The 21,118-nt window shown below is 29.9% G+C and overlaps 1 long non-coding RNA gene across 1 annotated transcript in view; it reads left to right on the top strand.

The window, feature by feature from the left end:
• The window catches only part of LOC123274082, a 46,745-nt gene extending 30,672 nt beyond the window's left edge, over nt 1–16,073 (top strand). Inside the window, exons 2-3 of the long non-coding RNA XR_006511444.1 lie at nt 15,403–15,741; nt 15,905–16,073. This is a non-coding gene — a long non-coding RNA (uncharacterized LOC123274082). The remainder of the gene's footprint in view (nt 1–15,402; nt 15,742–15,904) is intronic.
• Nucleotides 16,074–21,118: the final 5,045 nt, after the last annotated feature.

Below are 21,118 nucleotides of genomic sequence, written 5' to 3'. Positions count from 1 at the left end.
TACAGGCTGGTGCTCTCTCTGCTATCTTAGTATGAGCAACAGCATGCTGATGGATGACAAATGGGTTCTCCACAACGCGTCACTTTGGACGCTGCTGGGGGGCTATATGTAGGAGATCAAGCCTCAACTGGGCTAGGAAGAAAAGAGATGAGCAAGGGAGACAAGATGAAATGAGATGAGAGAGTTGGTAGAAGAAGACTCTGATGTGGATGAGAAAGCATAGATGCAGAAGGAGGGTGAATCCACGGGGTGGTGAACGGGTCGGCGAAGATAAAGTGGGACGTCTGATCCTCCGACGAGCGAGCAAAAAGATCCCTGCGCTTTAAGTCCCGAGAGACGGAAGCTGAGAACGAGGAAAAACTCTTCTAACGCCAGCACCTCATCTCTTACTCTTCACCTCACCTCTTTGACCTACACTCTCATCCACCTCAGTTACGAAAAGACATTCCCTCTTATACTCGTGAAGAAAAGAAACTTTGAAGGAAAAGAGTCTTCTCGCGTTTGTGCTACCTTTTTTTATCTTTATTCTTTTTCTGATGTATTATTCTTCTCTCTTATTCTCCTTCATCAGTACTCCTCATTCTTCTTCGCTGGTTTTTTCCCACCTTTCTTTCGATGAATACTTTTGTTTATTTTTTATCTTTTTTTCTCTTTAACTACCAACTACGCTATTAATGAGTTAAGGCTAGACTTCCATAAATAGACCTGTCTGTCCATATGAAAACTAGTCTTTAAGACTCACATCCGTTCTTACTATCAGTGGTAGCGTTTTAATGAAAAATTTTATTGCTATCATAATTAGTAACACGTTTATGACAATTATTGAGATTAGCTCTCATCAAAAGACATATTATTAATATAATTATTATTATTAGTTATGTTTAAATCTTTTGCTGCAATATTGTCGATATCCGAACTTTTAGTTCGCTAAAATACCCATATAGATAGCTATCAACAATCGGATATTGCTTATAAATTAAGAATAAAGACTTCATAAACACAAGGATCCCTGATCGTTAAAGATAACAGCTATCGTTGTTGAAATTCTCATTGAAGTACAATATACTCAAATCAGTCAATATTTCTTTACTACTATATACCCACTATGATGGACGATTAGTACGTTGAGAATAACACTGAAGTGGTAGAATAAATCTGATAAGTAAGCGGTGCACGACGTCTTAAGATGGCCACAAATCCGCAACGATAAACCCTTGAAAGTGAGCTAAAATGCTGTAAACGTTGAGTTAGCTTATGAAAGGAGAAGTAAAAGAATCGATGAAAAACTGATGGTACAAGTCTAGTAACAGGAAATAAAAATAATGTATGAAATTGATCGTTCTTGTTAATAAACATATTAGATCAGAAGTCAAATTTTTTATTTTTTTTTTTTTTTTTTTTTTTACATTTTAGTCTTATAAATAAGTAATTAATATAAAGATTGATTTGAAGTAAATTTTATTTGCATTATATTACCAAGTAGTTTGAAATATATTTTTGATATAACTTGAAGTTTCAACGTCTATTGAATCAGTTGCAATGATACAATTTCAGGCTGATGTGATTTAACGTTTCATCTAATTTCAGACTTATCAGAATCACTTTTGTTTATTTTAAACATTAAAATAACTCACACCATTGTCAGTTGAATACAACGCTATTGGTCTCAAATTGTGTCATTATGACAGGCTTATGACATTTAAACATTAAGTTCCAACATAAGTAACATGAAAAATCTAATCGTATCGTGTCATCTCTTGTCACACAATATACAATTTTAAATTAAGTGATAAGAATATCACTCTTTCCTTAAAAAATTTCTTGGATTTAATTTTTAAGTCCAAGAGCTGCTATATATCTTCGTGCCATGCTCATATGTTAATCATCATATGAGAGATTTACAACAACAAATAAACGTTAATAAAAATTAATTAAAAAGATCACATGTTATCCACAATTTTCACAATCAAATATCTCAAAAAAGTCACACAAGAGAATCCACATATTAAAATCATACATTTATTAGGCCTTTTCGATTTTCAGATTTCGATAGGTCTTAGTGTGAGCTATGTGGGGAAAGTTACAATATCACTGCCTATTGTGAGAGTAAGAGTTTTTATTTATAGTAGTGTATATATGTGCCCTTTTCTTCTATTTTTTATGCCTCTTCTTTACATAATAGATATTAGTTAACTCACTCTAAAATAAAGACATCCGATTTAAACTGAGCGTACGAATTTCAGTTCAAAAGTTAGTGCACTGTAAAAAATGTTGTGTTAAATACCGTCAACACAAAATTAGTGGTAAAATTCAACACATTTTTGTGTTAAAATGACACAAACTATGTGTTAAAATGATACAAGCTTTGTGTTGAAACAACACAAATTTAACATTAATTTTGTGTTGACGGTATTTAACACAGAAATTATGTTGATTTTACACAATATTTTTTACTGTGTGCTAATATAAAAAGTCAAGGTTAAGATTGGGTAATATACCAGAATTATTCAATTTTTTAACATTCGAATAAATACTTAAAAGTTAGAGAATTTTTATCCATCAAAATAAACGACTAGATTGACAATAAGTACACTTAAAAAAAATTAAATCGAATCAAGAGAAAAGTTCTTGAACCAAGAAAATAATTTTGAAGAGTTTCATTGTCTTGATTCAAGACGAAAATTTTCTGAATCAAGTAAAATTTAATTGAATCAAGAAAAATTTCTTAGCTTAAGAACTTTTTTGACTCTAATCAAGAAGACGAAGTTCTTCAAAATCATTTGATACAACTTAATTTTTTTTCATTACTCATGTGGGAAAAGTAGTATCTTGGCGCTCGCTGTTGCGGTTGAAAAAGAGCTGTTTGCTCATTTTAAAATTACGCGTGAGTTTTTTCATAAACGAAACTATTATTTGAGTGCGATAAGTTTATTTGTCGCACGCAAATTGAACTTGGTAAACGCAAACTATCCTTATCGCACGCAAATTGACTGTGAAAACTGCTAAAATAAAAAAAAATTAGGAAAACGGTTGACCCTAAAGGCCATCCCTGCCACTTCCCGCTAATTTCATACTTAAGCGATCAAAATTACACTTATTACGGTTTTGAGCTCTTTAAACTCAAAAATATAATTTTCGTGTCATTATGAACTCTCCGAGCTCAAAGAGATAGCTTTTCTATGCTTTTGAGCTCTTCGAGCTCAAAAGTCTAATAGAAGTTTAATGAAACACTATTTTTTGAATTTTCAGACCGCAATAACTTTTAAATGAATGAACCGATTTTTTCGCGGTTTACGGCTTTCAACGTAGATTTTTGAGCTTTTTGAAGAATCTTAGAACTTAAAGTGGTCAGACTAAGAATGACATAGAAATTCTGAAAAAAATATTTTTTCGATTTTTTTTTTAACGATCTCACGAACGATTCAACCGGTTTTGACCGGCTTGGCGGCAATCAACGTGGTTTTTTGATTTTAAGAGTTGATTGAGAAGTAAAAAAACAATCTTACTGCACGGAAAAAAGAAAATTTGAAAAATTCCAGTATAGGGGTAGGGGGGGGGGAATGGGCCCCTTAAGAAAAAAATGTTGATATCCTTAGTGTTTTTCTCTGGTTTTACTTTTTTTTAGTCCCTTGCCAAGTATTTGACCTCAATTTGCTCTGTTCATGAGTTTTTTAGCTCGTTTTACTTTTTTTGGGCTTTTACTGAGTTTATGGTATTAATTTTTTTGTGTACATCGAAATTAAAAAATTGAGAAAAGTGGGGTAAAACGGGCCCCCCAAAAAACTCAATATGTTTCTTACTTGTTTTATATTTTGAATTTTTTTATTATGTATTCAGTATAAAAAATTAGGATAACAGTAGACCCTAAAAGCCATCCCTGCAACTTCCTGCTAACTCCATACCTAAGCGCTCCACATTTCACGCCAAAAGCAATAATAAATCAGGTAAAAAATGTCGGAGTAATTTCAAAAAAATGTGTTTTTTGAATTATTTCGACAACGGTATCTCTCAAACTAATCAACCAATTTCAATCACGTTAACGGCGATCAACGCGGGTTTCCAAGCTTAAAAACCGATCAGTTTTTAGAACCGATAGGTGAAGACAATAAAAATGTATCACAAAAAAAAAACAATTTTTTAGAATTTTTTTGACAACGATATCTCACAAATAAATTAACTGATTCAAAAAAAATTAAAGGCATTCTTTGCAGTCTTTCTAGAACAAAAATATTATTTATCACTAACCAAACAATCGGACGTGAAATTTTAAAGATAAGTTAAAAAAATACTTTTTTTAATTTTTTAAAATTAAATATCTCTCGAACCACTCAACCGATTTTGACGTTATTGGCGGCGATTGAAGTAATTTTTTTAAGCCCTAAAAATCATCTCGTTGAATCAAAAACGATCCAGCAATAAATGTCGGAGTTATGTAAGAAAAAAAAACACTTTTTCCCAAATATTTTGTTCCGATACCTCACAAACGAATCGACCAATTTTGATCGCGTTGACGACGATCGACGCAGTTTTTTAAGCTTAAAAGCTGATTAGTTTTTGAAAACGATTGATTCAGCAGATTAAAATTTATTTAAAAAAAACCATTTTCTGAAAATTTTATTTTCGAGATTACTCAAAATATATTGGCCCGAATCACCTTAAATAGTATAAAATATCTAGGGGCAAAGAAACTCTTTCGATTGCTGTCAATCCCGTTTGAATCGGTCGAGCCGTTTAAAAGTTATGAGAGGTTTACGTTCATACACACACACAAACACACACACACACACACACACACACACACACACACACACACACTCACACACACCCACACACCATCAAGAAAAAAGTCAGGGAAGCTTCTGTAAAATAAATAGTTTTTTAACAAAAAATATAGTAAATAATGCTGTTATTTAACTCGCGACCTAGTTCGTACTTTACCTATATAATTTTTTTTATAATTCAAAAATTCTAGAACGCGTTTAACTGAAAAATATTCTTTGGTTTTTAAAGTCTAATCAGCCCATTATACCTACCAAACACTTCGAGAATTGAAAATATTGGGGGCCCATTTTGCCCCCAAATATTTTTGGATATTGAAAATTTTAAGGGGCCCATTTTGCCCCCCCCCCTTCCCCTATAATGCAACGTGGCGCTTCGTGATAAATAATGGAAAAATTACAGTTTCAAATGTAATTATTACAGATTTTATAAAAATTACATTGTAAAATATAATATTTACATTGAAAGCTCTGAATATTAAATTAAAAAATTCAATTTAGAAAAATGTTATTTTAAACTGTAATTTTTCTAGTTTTGATTACGTCGGGACCGATTTTACATTTTATATTGTAATTTTTCGAGTTTTCTTTTTTCCGTGTGTCAATATTAAAGAAGTGAGGTTGACATTACAAAGTTCATATTTTTAACGAAAGTAAAAATAATTAATTAATATTGAGCAGTTTAATTTTAATAAAAATTAATTTAGCAGATATTTGATCATTTTAATAATTTTTGTAACAAATAAACTATGACAAAAAAAAATTTTTTTTAAAATCGTCATGTAGAAATTTAAAAAAATAAAAAATACAATTTTTTATAAATGATTTTTTGGAACAAATTAGTTTGTTAAAGAAAATCAAAAACTTGTAAATGACAGCTAAATTTAATGTCATTTAATTTTATGTGTTGATCGTTTCAAATAAATTTTTTTGTTAATTAATATTAATTACTTTGTATTTATTATTTGAAATATATTTATTTATTTTTTTTTAACTTTTTATTTGTTTTTAGGGACTGGGGGGGGGGGGGGGCTCCGCTCCTGAACCCTGCCGGGGCTCTGCCCCTGGACCCCGATTTTATGTCCACACACAATATACTATTTTCTGTGTAGGAACTTAAGGTCTTCGAATCAAGTCAGTGGATGCGGACCAAATTTTAGGCCGTGCGCCATCCGTCGAAAATGCTAAGTATTGGCTGAATATGAAAACCAACTGCATAAGGGAATAAATTGTTAAGTAAGGGTAATAATTGTTGATGTGAGATTACTTAACAGACAAAAATAATCGGTGACATAAATTACACACGGATTAATCGACATCCATTCTAATTTGTTTTCAGTCATATTGTTTTATAATGATTTTTTTTTTTTTTTTTTTTTCTAGTGGCGAGTATATTAATGCTCTGTGATTTTTATATTTTTATACACTTTTATTATCCATGCATTCAAGATAAAGTATTATAGTCATAAATGGAGTTTGAAAAATAGGTTGACTTTGACCAATGGAGAGTTATGCACAACCTTCAATGCTTCACGTTATGAGGTGTGAAAAATCACTTTTAAAGGATAATTTTACGTTTTAATAATTTGGGCTATTGCTTCAAATAATAATCTTAGAAAACTTACGTAAAACTTCTCGTCAATAATAGATAAACTTCGTTAATAATAATTCTCTTCAATGTTTTAGAAAAAATATATTTTTTATTTTGATCTATCAGATCTTAAATAACATTTTATTATGTTCGTTGTAATATTAACTTTAGAGATATTAATCACTCGGATATATTTTAAAATATAATAAAGACATAAATTATAGACAGATGAGATTCTAGTCACCTTAATCAAAATAGACACATCGGAAACACACTAGAGGATGACCGACGTTGAGAAATTACGAGCATGTTTCCCTCCAGGTAATCTCCTGAAATGCTTGGTCAGTACTGCATATACATAAATGTAAGATGTATAATACCAGTACTCAGAATTAATTGACCATCAATTATTAATGTTTAATTAAAATACTATCACACAATATTATTTGATATTTTAAATATGTAAATATTTGCCGTAACACATATGAAAAAAACATAAACGATAAAAAAAAAGTTTAGTAATACAGCATAAAAGCAAAATATAAATTGCTATTCACTATAATATCCAAATGAAATCTGTTCTTATAAATGGCGGAAGAGACACGAAGAAAAAGTAAATACGATGCCGACTAAAAATGAGATACATCTTAGCACAGCGCGATAGGAAATCTATAAATGAAGGCTGGTAAAAAAGTAGAATTCAGTCGATGGCATCATTAATAAAAGTGTCAATGGTGTCAGTGAACTAATGTCGGTAGTCACTCGTTAGATATAGGTAACGAAGAGGTAGCGTTCCTATCTTAGGAGGGAATTTTACCCTCTATCTGAATCGTTCTTGAGTGCTACTTCTTCTTTCCATTTCGATATATTCTCTTTTTTTTTTTAATTTTTTTTTTTTTTTTTCGAAATAGTTATGTTCACCGGTACTTTTTTTAAAAATAATACTTTTTGCGTCTTTGACTTTTTAGTTAACCACACAAAATGTTATTCCGTAAAGATCTTCATCTTCCACTGAAATGAGCTTCATTCTTGGTCACCGGTTCAGTTGCTACTCGTTTATCGCTGTCATTAATTATCATTCAACATTACATGTTAAAGAAAGCCGTTTAATTGACCACAAGAAAAAATCTTTTGCATTAATACCAGAATTTTTCATTATCTTTTCAAGCTATATTTAACAATTGTCAGCAACTCATGATCATTCGTTTTCGCCAATTTCAAATTCAAATCGGTAGTTTATCGACTCGTATCTTACAATTAATGTAACGAACTTACATACGTACATAGAACTCTGACAATATCTGATAACTAATTATTAATTATGTACTTGAAATAAAACTTATTCATTTTGTTTAGGAACTATAAAAATGATCGTTTGTGCATGCAGATATTGATTCCATTAATTTTTCGTACATTCTATGTATATATATAAATATCACATTTGAAGTAAAAATAATTCGCAAAAAAAAAAAAAAAAGAAGCAAGAGAAACTACTTGACACGACGTTAGTAAATTTATCAGTGTTGAGAACGTATTTTATCATCGTCTACTACAAAAGTGCACATATGATGCTACTCTGCTTTAAATAAAAAATTGCTCACACGATGCAACCTTACTTTAATTACATTACTGTCATCAATTAATATTTTAAAAATGAATTAGTAGTCGCTTTTTTTTTAGTTATGAGTCTTATGAAAATAATTTAAATCATAAAATAAATGGAAGCTGTTCACTATAAATTAAAAATAATGGAATCCGTTTAATCCTAGGAGAGAAAATAAGGAACAAAATAGACAAAATAAGGAACAAAAACTTAACTTTAAAATAAAAAAGTTTGGAAAATCCAAAAGTGCACACCTCGTAACGCTCATTCATTCTTTAAGAAAAAATTAGGAAAACGGTTGACCCTGAAGGCCATCCCTGCAACTTCCCGCTAATTCCATACTTAGGCGCTTAAAATTGCACCAATGACGTTTTTGAGCTCTTCGAGCTCAAAAATACCATTTATGGGTTATTTTAAGCTCTCCGAGCTCAAAGAGATTGCTTTCCTATGCTTTAAAGCTCTTCGAGCTCAAAAATCTGATAAAGATTTGATAAGACACTATTTTTTGAATTTTTAAACCGCAATAACTTTTGAATTAATAAACCGATTTTTACGCGGTTAAAAGCGTTCGACGCAGTTTTTTAAGCCTCACAAAGAATCTTGAACTTTGAATTGATCGCGCTAGAAATTTTGGAGTTATTCCGAAAAAACACTTTTTTTGGTTTTCTTTCGTTCACGATATCTCTCGAACGAATCAACCGATTTTGACCGAACTGGTGGCGATCGACGTGGTTTTTTGAGGTTGAGAGCTGATTAGTTTTTGGAATTGATCCTTCAAGCCGTTTAAAAGTTATTCCAAAAAAACCACATTTGAAAAAATTTTTTTTTCAGTTTTTTTAAGATTTCTCAAAATCTATTGATCTGAATCGGTCCAAATAGTTTTCAAAATCTAAGTTTGGTCAAGCTCTTTCGAATGGCACCAACCGCGATGAAGTCGGTCAAGCCGTTCAAAAGTTATAAGCGGTTCACATACTTTCACACACACACACACACACACACACACACACACACATATACATACAGACACCGTGACAACCTCGCGGGGATAGTCAGGGAAGCTTCCTGTGACCTTCAAACGTCGAGATCTGATGAAAACTCGAGTTTTGCAAAACGGGGTGAAAACAATAACTTCCCGATTTTCGAAAATCTTCGATTTTCTTAGCGGGAATTTAAAAAGTAAATTGTGTAGTTAATTAAAAAAAAATAATAATAATAGTTAAGTAATTTCTTACAGAGTATTTTTAACTTCCCGCTAAGAAAATCGAAGATTTTCAAAAATCGGGAAGTTATTGTTTTCACCCCGCTTTGCAAAAATCGAGGAAACTTCCCTGACTATCCCCGCGAGGTTGTCACGGTGTCTGTATGTATGTGTGTGTGTGTGTGTGTGTGTGTGTGTGTGTGTGTGTGTGTGTGTGTGTGTGTGTGTGTGTGTGTGTGAAAGTATGTGAACCGCTTATAACTTTTGAACGGCTCGACCGATTTCATCGCGGTTGGTGCCATTCGAAAGGGCTTGACCAAACTTATATTTTAAAAACTATTTGGACCGATTCAGATCAATAGATTTTGAGAAATCTTAAAAAAACTGAAAAAAAAATTTTTTTCAAATGTGGTTTTTTTGGAATAACTTTTAAACGGCTTAAAGGTTCAATTCCAAAAACTAATCAGCTCTTAACTTCAAAAAACCACGTCGATCACCACCAGTCCGGTCAAAATCGGTTGATTCGTTCGAGAGATATCGTGAACGAAAGAAAACCGAAAAAAGTGTTTTTTCGGAATAACTCCAAAATTCCTAGCGCGATCAATTCAAAATTTAAGATTCTTTGTGAGGCTTGAAAAACTGCGTCGAATGCTTCTAACCGCGTAAAAATCGGTTTATTCATTCACAAGTTATTGCGGTTTAAAAATTCAAAAAATAGTGTCTTATCAAATCTCTATCAGACTTTTGAGCTCGAAGAGCTTTAAAGCATAGGAAAGTAATATCTTTGAGCTCGGAGAGCTCAAAATAACCCATAAATTGTATTTTTGAGCTCGAAGAGCTCAAAAACGTCATTGGTGCAATTTTAAGCGCCTAAGTATGGAATTAGCGGGAAGTTGCAGGGATGGCCTTCAGGGTCAACCGTTTTCCTAATTTTTTTTTCTATTTTAAATATCGGCGCCCGTTTTTCTTGTTATATGCGCACGCAGTTTAAAAAAATCTAGCTTAATCAAGTGGCGCCATAGTTTTCTCTTGAGAGATAGAAAAAATTCGTTTGTTTTTGTACGTATGTATCGTAGTGAATTTTAATAAAAATTCAATTAAAAAAATGAGGAAAACGGTTAACCCTGAAGGTCATCCCTGCAACTTCCCGCTAATTCTATACCTAAACGCTTGAAATTGCACTTATGACGTTTTTGAGCTCTTCGAGCTCATAAATACAATTTGTGTGTTATTTTGAGCTCTCCAAGTTCAAAAAAATAGCTTTTGTATGCTTTTGAGCTTTTCAAGCTCAAAAGTTTGATAGAAGTTTGATAAAACACTATTTTTAACTTCCCGCTAAGAAAATCGAAGATTTTCAAAAATCGGGAAGTTATTGTTTTCACCCCGTTTTGCAAAAATCGAATTTTCATCAGATCTCGACGTTTGAAGGTCACAGGAAGCTTCCCTGACTATCCCCGCGAGGTTGTCACTATGTCTGTATGTGTGTGTGTGTGTGTGTGTGTGTGTGTGTGTGTGTGTGTGTGTGTGTGTGTGTGTGTGTGTGTGTGTGTGTGTGTGTATGTATAAGACCCTCTTATAACTTTTGAACGGCTTGACCGATTTCTTCGCGATTGGCGCCATTCGTAAGGGCTTGACTAAACATAGATTTTGAATATACTTTGGATCGATTCGAACCGGCAGATTTTGAGAAACCTCAAAAAAACTATAAAAAAAATTTTTTTGAAATGTGGTTTTTTTTTAAATTCCTTGTTTGACCAATTAAAACAAAGATTTTTAATGAGGCCTAAAACACTACATCGAATATTGCCAAATGCGTGAAAATCGGTTCATTCATTCAAAAGTTATTGCGGTTTGAAAATTAAGAAAATAGTGTTTTGTGTTTTGTCAAACCCCTATCAGATTTTTGAGCTCGGAGAGCTCAAAATGACATGAAATTAATATTTTTGAGCTCGAAGAGCTCAAAAACGTATTGTGCAATTTTGAGCGCTTGAGTATGGAATTATCGGGAAGTTCAAGGATTGGCCTTTAGTCAACCGTTTTCCTAATTTTTTTAAATAAAAATTTATGAATTCGTCCGATTTAGAGTTGAACGCCCCATTTAGAACATAAAACAATTATTTCAACAAATAATAGAATAACAAAGTTCTTGTCGTCTGTATATTGCAATTTGATATCACGTAAAAATCTATAAGCATATTCACCTTCCTTAGCACACCCTATGTAAAGCATACCCTCTAGTCTCCAGTACATACTATACGTATAAAAGTAATTCTTTCCTTGTCAATTTTAATTGGTCCCGCAATTATCTATGCAAAAGGCACGAAGGGACTGAGAAATACACGATTGGAATATCAAATCCGTTGCCCCAAGAGAGGGAAAAGGAGTACCAGTACGCAGTTCGCATAATGATCGTAGGGTATGCTACAGAAGGGTTGTCGTGTTAAAGGGTTATATGAAGTAATCAAGGGAACGAAGAGGTCAAGAACATGTATTTACGTAGGCAGGGCGGCTTGACGTCTTACTTGGCCAATCGCAGTAATATTAATTAATAAAATGTCATAGTCTTAACCATAAGAAGTATGTAGTCATGAAATTTTCCAGTAAAAAAATTTTAATAGGATTTACTTGAGATTAAAACTTGATTAATTATACTTATTTTTTCGATATCCTACACTGATAGAAGGATTTCTTAGTATTTAAGAAGATTTCTTTCTATTTAAGAAATCATTTCTTAAACATCATTTTTTAGTATTTAAAAAATATTTCTTAATATTTAAGAAATATTTGATAGTATTTAAAAAATATATATATTTCTTAGTATTTGAGAAAGATTTCTTAAATACAAAGAAATATTTTTTAAATACTAAGAAATGATTTCTTAAATACAAAGAAATCTTCTTAAATGTTAAGAAATCCTTCTATCAGTGTATAATATAAATTGATGACTAAAGTGAAGTTAGTTTAGTATTGAATTTTTCGATACTAATAAAAAAAAGACCCTGATTTCTTATTGGTTTAGGATTACAGCGCGCAATTCGAATTTCTAGTGTAAATTAACTATAAATGTAACTTTGTTCACTTAGTTCAGTTATGTTAACACATGTTATTTTATTTTATAAGAATTAAAATTTAAAATTTTTAGTTTATATAGATTCATATTATCACTTATGTTTGTCACTCTGTCGAAATCTTTAACTTTGTAAAAATTGAGAAACCCTGTTATTGGCCCTTGGGCTGTTGGGTTAGAACAAAGGCAAATAAATAAATATTAATATTGATGATAATATTTTAATTAAATTAATTTGAATTTATTATATAGATTAAAACTAAAAAATAAATACGACTATTTTGGTCTGATATGGTCTGAAATGTCTATGTTCATCCATGTTCATTATGTAATATGACTAATATGGTTTGATATGCTCATATTTTTTCATTGAAGATAGTGTTCAAAATATTCAATAGAGGGTGCATGATCGCTAAATCATCTCCTAAAAAAAGATTTAAGTGTCAGGTGTTAAATATAATAAGTTTTCAAGTACATATAAATTATTTTTTTCACTCCTCTGAGGGTCTCATCTGTCACTGGTTTTTAATTATTCAATTGGTAAACTTATTTTAGTCTTACTTACGGCATGATGATTGACATACACATTTCTTCTATGAAATATATAAACATTAAAAGTTACAATAAAAATTTATTTTTTATCTCATAATTGATTAAATTAATCAGGCCTGTTACGGAAATTGGCATTCTCAGAAAATTTTCTACACGAGAGCAATCTTGCAGAGTCAATTGCTATTCATATTTTCAACATGAAAATTATCAGTCTATTAAATGATATATATTTTAATAGTAGAATTTATTGCTATCTTTAATTTTATTTAAAATAAAATTTTTTCATCATTCTGAATTTTAACTGTCACAGAACTTATAAAAGTAAAAAAATCTGAAACGGTGATCATATAAATTTGATACAATTAACATGGAAACCTATAATGTTTATAATTATGAAAAAATAAAGATTAAAAAAATATAAAATAGAATTTTCGGAATAGATGAACGAAAGAATTTGTAGACTAAAAGAAAAATAGTTATCCGTAGAGTGAATAAAGAAATTAAATGAATAAGGTACTGCCCTTTTTTGGTTTTACCAATGATCTTTTCCCATGTTCCAACTATTTTTACTACATCTTTTCATCTCTTTTTTCATTCGCCCTCATCTTTTTCACTCATTACAATGTGGATTTCGTACTTGTATACGAATCTACGTCTAAATGTACAGGGAAAACGACGACTCCACGTACCCCGACGTCGCCTGACGCGCTCCACTGACGCTCTGGGCGAAGATTAATGGCTTCGAGCTCTGAAATCCTAGAAAATAAATAGCGAGAGGGAGGAACGAAATGTTAGAAAGAAAACGAGAGTGTCCTAGAAGAATCGTTGGGCAAGACGCGCGCCTGTTGTAGAACCGTCGTATACACTCTGGGGAATAACCACCATTGCTCTTTTTTCATCTGTCGAAGGAAGTAAGAACATGTAGAGCTAGAAACTACCCCACCCGGATGATGGATATCATGAGCCCATTATCGCTCGATTCGAATAGAGGCTGAACCATTTCTTTTATGCTATTCCTCTCTGTTCGTTTATTTTTTGTTTGTTTCACCCGATTATTTATTTTACCGTTGAAATGAATTAAGGAAAAATATTTCATTTTCTCGAACTTAACTCATTTTTTGATCCTTAACTTTTAATATAGATATCACAGTTAAGTTAATGAGAAATCAGTAATTATAACTAATTAGATATTATTGAATTTATGACTACATTTTACACGGAAAGATTAAAACCCGACTGGTTAGTGTTCTGCACCAGACTCAGTCGTGTGCGGGTTACTTTGCATGGATTCTGGTGCATCACCAGAGTGAGTCGTGCGCACACACGACTCAGTCGTGTTCTGCACCAGACTCACTCTGGTGATGCACCAGAATCCATGCAAAGTAACCCGCACACGACTGAGTCTGGTGCAGAACACTAACCAGTCGGGTTTTAATCTTTCCGTGATAGTATTCTTCTTCCAGTTTGATTTCATCTCATAAAATAGCTCGTAAAAATAAAATTTACACTATCCATTTGTTTGAATTATGTATATTTTTTTTAGCAATAAATTTTATTTTAATTAATTCAAATGAAAAATTCAGGAAATCCCAATGTGCATGCCTCATAACGTTCATTAAATTTCTAACAAGAAACAAATTATTATGCTAACTTTTGACCCACTCTATGTAACGCTGGATTATTTACAGAATAATAAATTAAAATTTTTCTGGAGAAAAAAAATTTGATAATTTTGAACTTTAAAATGATTTTTATTGAAAAAGTAAGAAATTCTATCTTTACACCCAAAATTATTCTTGTATATTCTTTTAAATTTATTTAAAAACAAAAATAAGAAAAAATTATTCTGATTAGTTAACTTTTAAAAAAGTTATGACTATTTGAAAAAAAGTAATTTTTTTATATTTATAACTTGCTTTTGGTTTTTTTAGCTCAACAAAATTTGAAAGGATACCAAAAAATGTTTTTAATTATACAGAAAAATTTGGTAAATATGAGCTTCAAATTGAAAGAGATTCGTTTCGAAAAGGGTCAATTTGATATGAAAATGGCTTTTATGTACAAATTATTTTTTTTTTTATTAGTAATTTCTTCTTTGTTATATTTTTAATAAAATGTTATTGTTATACAGGTGTAATATAAACATAATAGTAACAATTGATATTAAAACAAAGCTTAACCTTAACCAGTTAAGAGAATGACCGCTTCTCGTTGTGAGACATGCTATTATTTTTTCATTTGCTGCTATCATCCACTTCATTTGTCATTAATCTTCTTTCCCATTCTTCAATTTTAAATAACATTTAATATAACAAAATATATAATTTCATATTTGATAATTGGAATTTTTATTTTAATCTTTTGCTCGTCTTTAGCGAAAAACTCTTATATGTTGTTGCTAGATTTACGATCTTTTTTCATCATTCCTTTTTTTCATGCACAAAATATGAATTATTTCTATCAAAAGTAAAGTACAATTTTAAATCTTATCGTGAAAAAATATCTTGCACTTCTCATAAATCACAATATAATGAAAAAGTGAACTATTCTTAGAGATTACGTTGCTGGCATACATTATATACTAACGATATAATTATATTTTTTGTGTTTCAGATACGGTTGAAATACTAGAGAGTGAAAAGTGCTGAACGTAAGCATTAACCGCATCACAGATTATGAATTGGTGAGAACAAAGTGAATACACCCATGAAAGAAAAATTCTAATTGTCTTAATTTACATGATGCCTGTAGGCTTGTCTACAGTTTCCCTTTCTCAGCCAACCTAATTTTTACGTCGCCTTTGTTCTTTTGGCTCGAACAATGAATAACAATATCAAAACATACTTAATCAATTTAGCACTCCAAAAATGATTGTATAAACCAAAAATCACCAGGCGTGTGATTTCCTTCAAAGTAACGCTGTTATACCGTAACTTGTCAAAATGTTCAAAAGTAAGAATATTCTTATTGTCAGCAAATATAGCGATCATGAATTATTTTAAACACAAAATAGCTAATGCAAAAGATTACAGTCTGATTACTATCTTATTTGCATAATGCTTGATATGCAGAGTTTTTTTAATATGTCCGTTCTCTTTTATTTTCTCTTCCGCAGAGCTAGACTGTGCATCCAACCATGGATAAGTATTCAGCGTCATCAGATTAACAACTACATTGTATAATTTACCAATTATACCATCAATTATTGTCAAAAGAATCAATTAATAGGAAGAACCGCATCAAACAATTTATAAAATACTAATTATAAATTCACTTTTAAATAATTCCCGGTAATTTTTATAAAATTATGCTATCATAATAATTATGTTGAAGATAACTCATATTTATAATAAATACAGTATTTTAATGCATGTGTAATTAAATTTATTAATTACTCTAATTTTGATGATACTGGAATTAACAAGCACATGATAATTTTTTAAATCTCTATAACGAATTAATATGAAAAAAATTTATTAATAAAATTTCATTAGTAGAAATTCCAAAAAATTGTAAGTGCAAGTTTTTAAAAATATTTTTTTCATCATAATTAATTGGTTATAAAAATCTTAAAAGTTTTCAGATGTCTACTAATTTCGGTACCATTAACTTTTCTCTGTAAACATGAAAAAAAATTTCTATTTTAACAAAGCGAAAATCCCCACAATAACATGGGTATTTTCATTCCACCAACATGAAAATTTTTCCATGTCGACCTAAAAGAAATTTTTTGTCCACATAGGAAAAAAGTTTCGTTATAATAAGAGGAATTCCTAAGCTGAAAAAGAAATTTTTGTTATAGTAAGAATGTTAATATAGTAAGAATTGATGATATGTTAACAAAAGAATAATTTTTTTGCTAGCTTGAAAAATTTTACTATGTTGTATGTAAACAATTACGATATTAACACGCTAAAATTTACAATGTCAGCATGAAAATTTTCCTTCCATGAAGACGGTAAAAATCGCCATTTTTTTTTTTCTGTGTCGGTATATTTAGAATGTACGATGAAAATAATTATTTTTAATAAATAAATATGAATACAGATGGTAGAAGAAGACAGAAAGCCCGGTGTGAGTAATATTAATAACATAGGAAAGTAAGAAAAAAATAAATAATATATACTTTATGCTGTATACAGATGATACCAGGGCTAGGATAGGAGAATGGCTGCGGAACTTGCGTTGATTGATCGGCAGTCTTTGCTTCTCCCTTTGAATCAGGGTGCTTCTCTCATCCTGAAGGGTATTGCTTACTATATTCTTCATAGTATGTTTCCGGATGTAACAGCCGCCGACATGCCATCAGACAACCTCTCTGCCTCAAATCGAATCTTCTTGTCTCTTATGTAAACTATTTTGTCGCTAGCCGTTTCATAAAGCCACTTTCAAAGAAACCTTAGGGGTATTTTATACTGTCTGCATTTTTAGATCCAGACCTATTTAAAATTTTTAGAAATTTTAATGCATCATCCTTAAATCTTTTTAAATCATAATCTATTTATCATAAGTAACTGTAGATATATTCTTAAATTTGAATAATGCTTGTGATATTTTGACATATAGAATTTCATTAAGGAGTAATTTTTTTATTGTGAAACGCCATATGTACGTTGTTTTGTATCTATTTTTTGTGTTTATCATATACTTTGCGGTTTTACTGATGGAGTCAAAATACAATTGACGAAACCATCAAATAAAAAATGATAATATGTTTGCTTTATTATAACTTTTATTCTAATTTTTGAGACTAAACAGGTTAAAATTGCCTGATTTAGACTGATGTAGCTTGATCTGAGCTGATATGGATTGATGTCGTAGTATATGAAAATGAAAAATAAATTTTTTTTTTTTTTTATTGTAAGCGTCCAAAAATTAATCTTTATTTTGAAAAAATTGTAAAAAAGTAGCGTTGTATACATTCTTACAATAAATAAATCAATCTACAAAATATTAGTTCACTTTCATAATAATAAAATCCATGCTCAAACAATGTGTTTAAATTAAAACATATTTATGCAATTGAAATAAAATATGAGCTATTTTTCTAACACATGTGCTCCAAATGTTGTTGGAAAGTAATAAAATTTCACGGAGAAAAATATTGCATAACAGTATTTCTGTTCTCTCTAAGACTCATTGATGAGGGTATAGTAAAATATCTGAAGAAAGCAACCTACATATGAATTATAATGAACCATAAGGGTCCTCACTTTCTTCTCATTTAAAAACTGCACCAAATGCTTCCACGAACTTGATTTATTTGGGTTTAACATATTTCATAGACTTTGTAGAAATTTGACTATTGGATTTGTTTTTACGACTTTCTAAAAATTTCGCATACTAAGCTGGTTCAAGAAATAGCTTTCGTTCAAAAATTTTTACATATGTAAATTGAAAGATATTATCTTAGCGATAATCAAATCAGAAATGAGATCAATTATGGTACTAAATTAAAATATACTGCGTAAACGTAAATAGATATAAGAAACTATGGTCAATAAACTGATAAAAATTGCATAAACTCCTCATCATACTTTGAAATTACATAATAAAAAAAAAAAAAAACCAAACAGATGACCGGTATCTCGTTAATGCTTCTTTTGGCTTTAATATCAGTAGCAGTTTTAAAATATTGTTAAGCGAGATATGATCGATGTACCAAGTATCAAATAATCGATTATAAGACGTATAATTATAACGGTAGAAAGTAATATAGGAAGTGAAGCATTATTATTATATTACATTAAGAAAAAAAAAAAATTTGTTTACTGCGTCAGAATGAGTTTATTCGATATCCAGTAAAATCAACAAAACTATATGTTTATTACAGATACTTCGTAAGATGATACGGGCAACATCATTTTTGCGCAGTATACAACGTGGCAAAGTTGGCACTGAACAACTCATTTAATCAACTCAATTACTCCGAAATCGAGCAGAAAGTAAATAATTTTATGCGTGTGAAATATATAACTTGCTCAAGTATATGATGGTTGTTAACTTAATTATCTATTTATTATCAAAATTGTTTGCACTATAATTGTAAAGATTGAGCAATTTTAATTTCAAGCATGTACTTTGAATGAATCAACTGCTGTTATTCAAAGAATCAAACTTTTAACTACGACTGATATCTATTCATGTTGAATTTGATGTACTTTACATTTCTTTCAATCGAAACAGATGAAGGGGTAAAATTGAAATAGTTTTTGAAGTGATCAAAAATAGATTTTTTCTTTTACAATTTTTTTAGGAAAGCAAAATTTTACTACAGCCGGGTTTCACTCAAAAAAAATTAACATTCATTGTTTCTTTTTCAAATACAAGAAAGATAAATCCAAAAATTCAATTTAATTAGAATTTAAATTATTTTAAGACACAGTTTTTGAAAATTTTTTCTGATTACGATTCATAGTTTATGAATTTGATTCATTCGAAAGTTGTTATTAAATTATTTTTCTTAAAGTCTTACTTTATTTTTATAAAAATAGCTTGTTTATCCATTTAACTTTACTATTTTTCATTTCTGCGGTTGTTTAAAATAACAATTTATCCATTAAATAATTTCAATATATGTTTTAAAAATTTTTTAATCCCCTGAAATTTATTTGCATTCAAGGTCCTAAATTCGAATACCGTCGCCCAGACTATCTGAGATTTATAATTTTATGAATTTTTCATGACCGAAAAAATCTAAAAAACGATTAAACTTGCAGGCCATCCTTGAAGCTTTTCGCTATATTTGAGTTCAAAAAGCTTTAAAATGAATATGGATATAGATATATCTGTTCAATTTATAAATTGAACAGAAATAAGCAATAATGTCTTTACCAATATTTTTGAAATAATTTTTTTGAGACAGTATTTTCAGTTAATGAGCCATTCTAAACCAAAATATGATATCTAAAAAATTAAAAAAAGATGAATGTCGGTTTAGACATTATTGCTTATTACTGTTCAATTAAAAAAATAATCATTTGATGAATTTTTATTCATATTGTGTAAATGTTTTTCTTTCTTTTAAAATTCAATCTTATGAAGACTCAATTTATTACATTGTGTCCAATTTTTCAGTTAAGCTATCAATAGTTTTTACTTAATTCCTTAATTTCAATTACTGAGTTGAAAAAAAGCACTAAAATTCGAGTGGCCAAATATTCAAAAAATTTGGGATTATTAAAGAGATAAATCTGATGAAACATTATGATCAAATTTAGTCAAAACACAATTGAAAAAAAAAAAATTTTTTTAACTTGAAAAATTTTGAATGAAATCAAATTTTCTTCTCAAAAGAACACTAAAAAAAGAAACGACTCAATTGATGCATTTTTTGCAGTTATGAATAATTGAAAAAAAAAAAATTTATGTTTTGAAAAATAAAATTCAAAACGACACTTGATTCTATTTTACACTGAGCTACAATGCACACGGTAATATTCCCAATACCATAGGAGACGTTGTAAGAGTTAAAAATTTCTTCCCTGTGTATAGAGCTTTTATACATGCCTATTCATCACCTATTTGATTATAATCTTAATAACAACTCGATTTCGTGGAATCATATGATTGTGATCAAATTGTATCAAAGTGATAAAAAGCATTTTTTGTTCGTAATATCACCTAAAGATTTATTAAAACAATCATTTGACACACCACCGTCCATCGCACATAGTGTATTACTTTTTTATAAAAATATATTGAAAAGAACATTGAGATACGTAATTTTTAATATGGCCAAAAAGTATTCAACTGTTATCAGTTGACACAAGGACTTAATAGCAGTAATAACAGAACTAAAATAGAAAGAAAATATTTGTTTAAATATATCTAATTAAATTAGTAAACTTATTTATTAAATAAATAAGCAAAAATATAAGTTATCATGAAAACAGTAAAGAAGAAAACTACATATATCTTGGTTCGAATAGAAAATCCACTAAATACTTACAGCTATTCTGATTTAAAATAAATAGACAGCGGTTTTTCTGCACTTGAATAAATATGACCGTAAAATGAATTACTACTATTATATATAAAATTTATATATTTATACGACAAAATAATTCATGAGTAGCACTTACTCATGTTATCGTCAAGAAATTATAATTAATAGTTATTTTTAGATCTAAGTTGAAAGTTTTTCATTATCATCTTGGTAATTGATGAAAAAAAAAGTAACATTATTCGCCCACACCCACCATGGAAAAGTAAATATTTCAATTGAATTTGCAGAAGAAAACATTAAAGTAATAATATAAGTCATTATCAAAACTCAACACTAAAAAAATTAACTTGATTCAAAAGAAAAACTCTTGATAATATTTTG

The sequence above is a fragment of the Cotesia glomerata genome, linkage group LG1, assembly GCF_020080835.1.
Source record: "Cotesia glomerata isolate CgM1 linkage group LG1, MPM_Cglom_v2.3, whole genome shotgun sequence".
NCBI lineage: Eukaryota > Metazoa > Arthropoda > Insecta > Hymenoptera > Braconidae > Cotesia > Cotesia glomerata.
The sequence above is the reverse complement of the archived record's forward strand: the minus strand, read 5'-3'. Positions and strand labels throughout refer to the sequence as shown.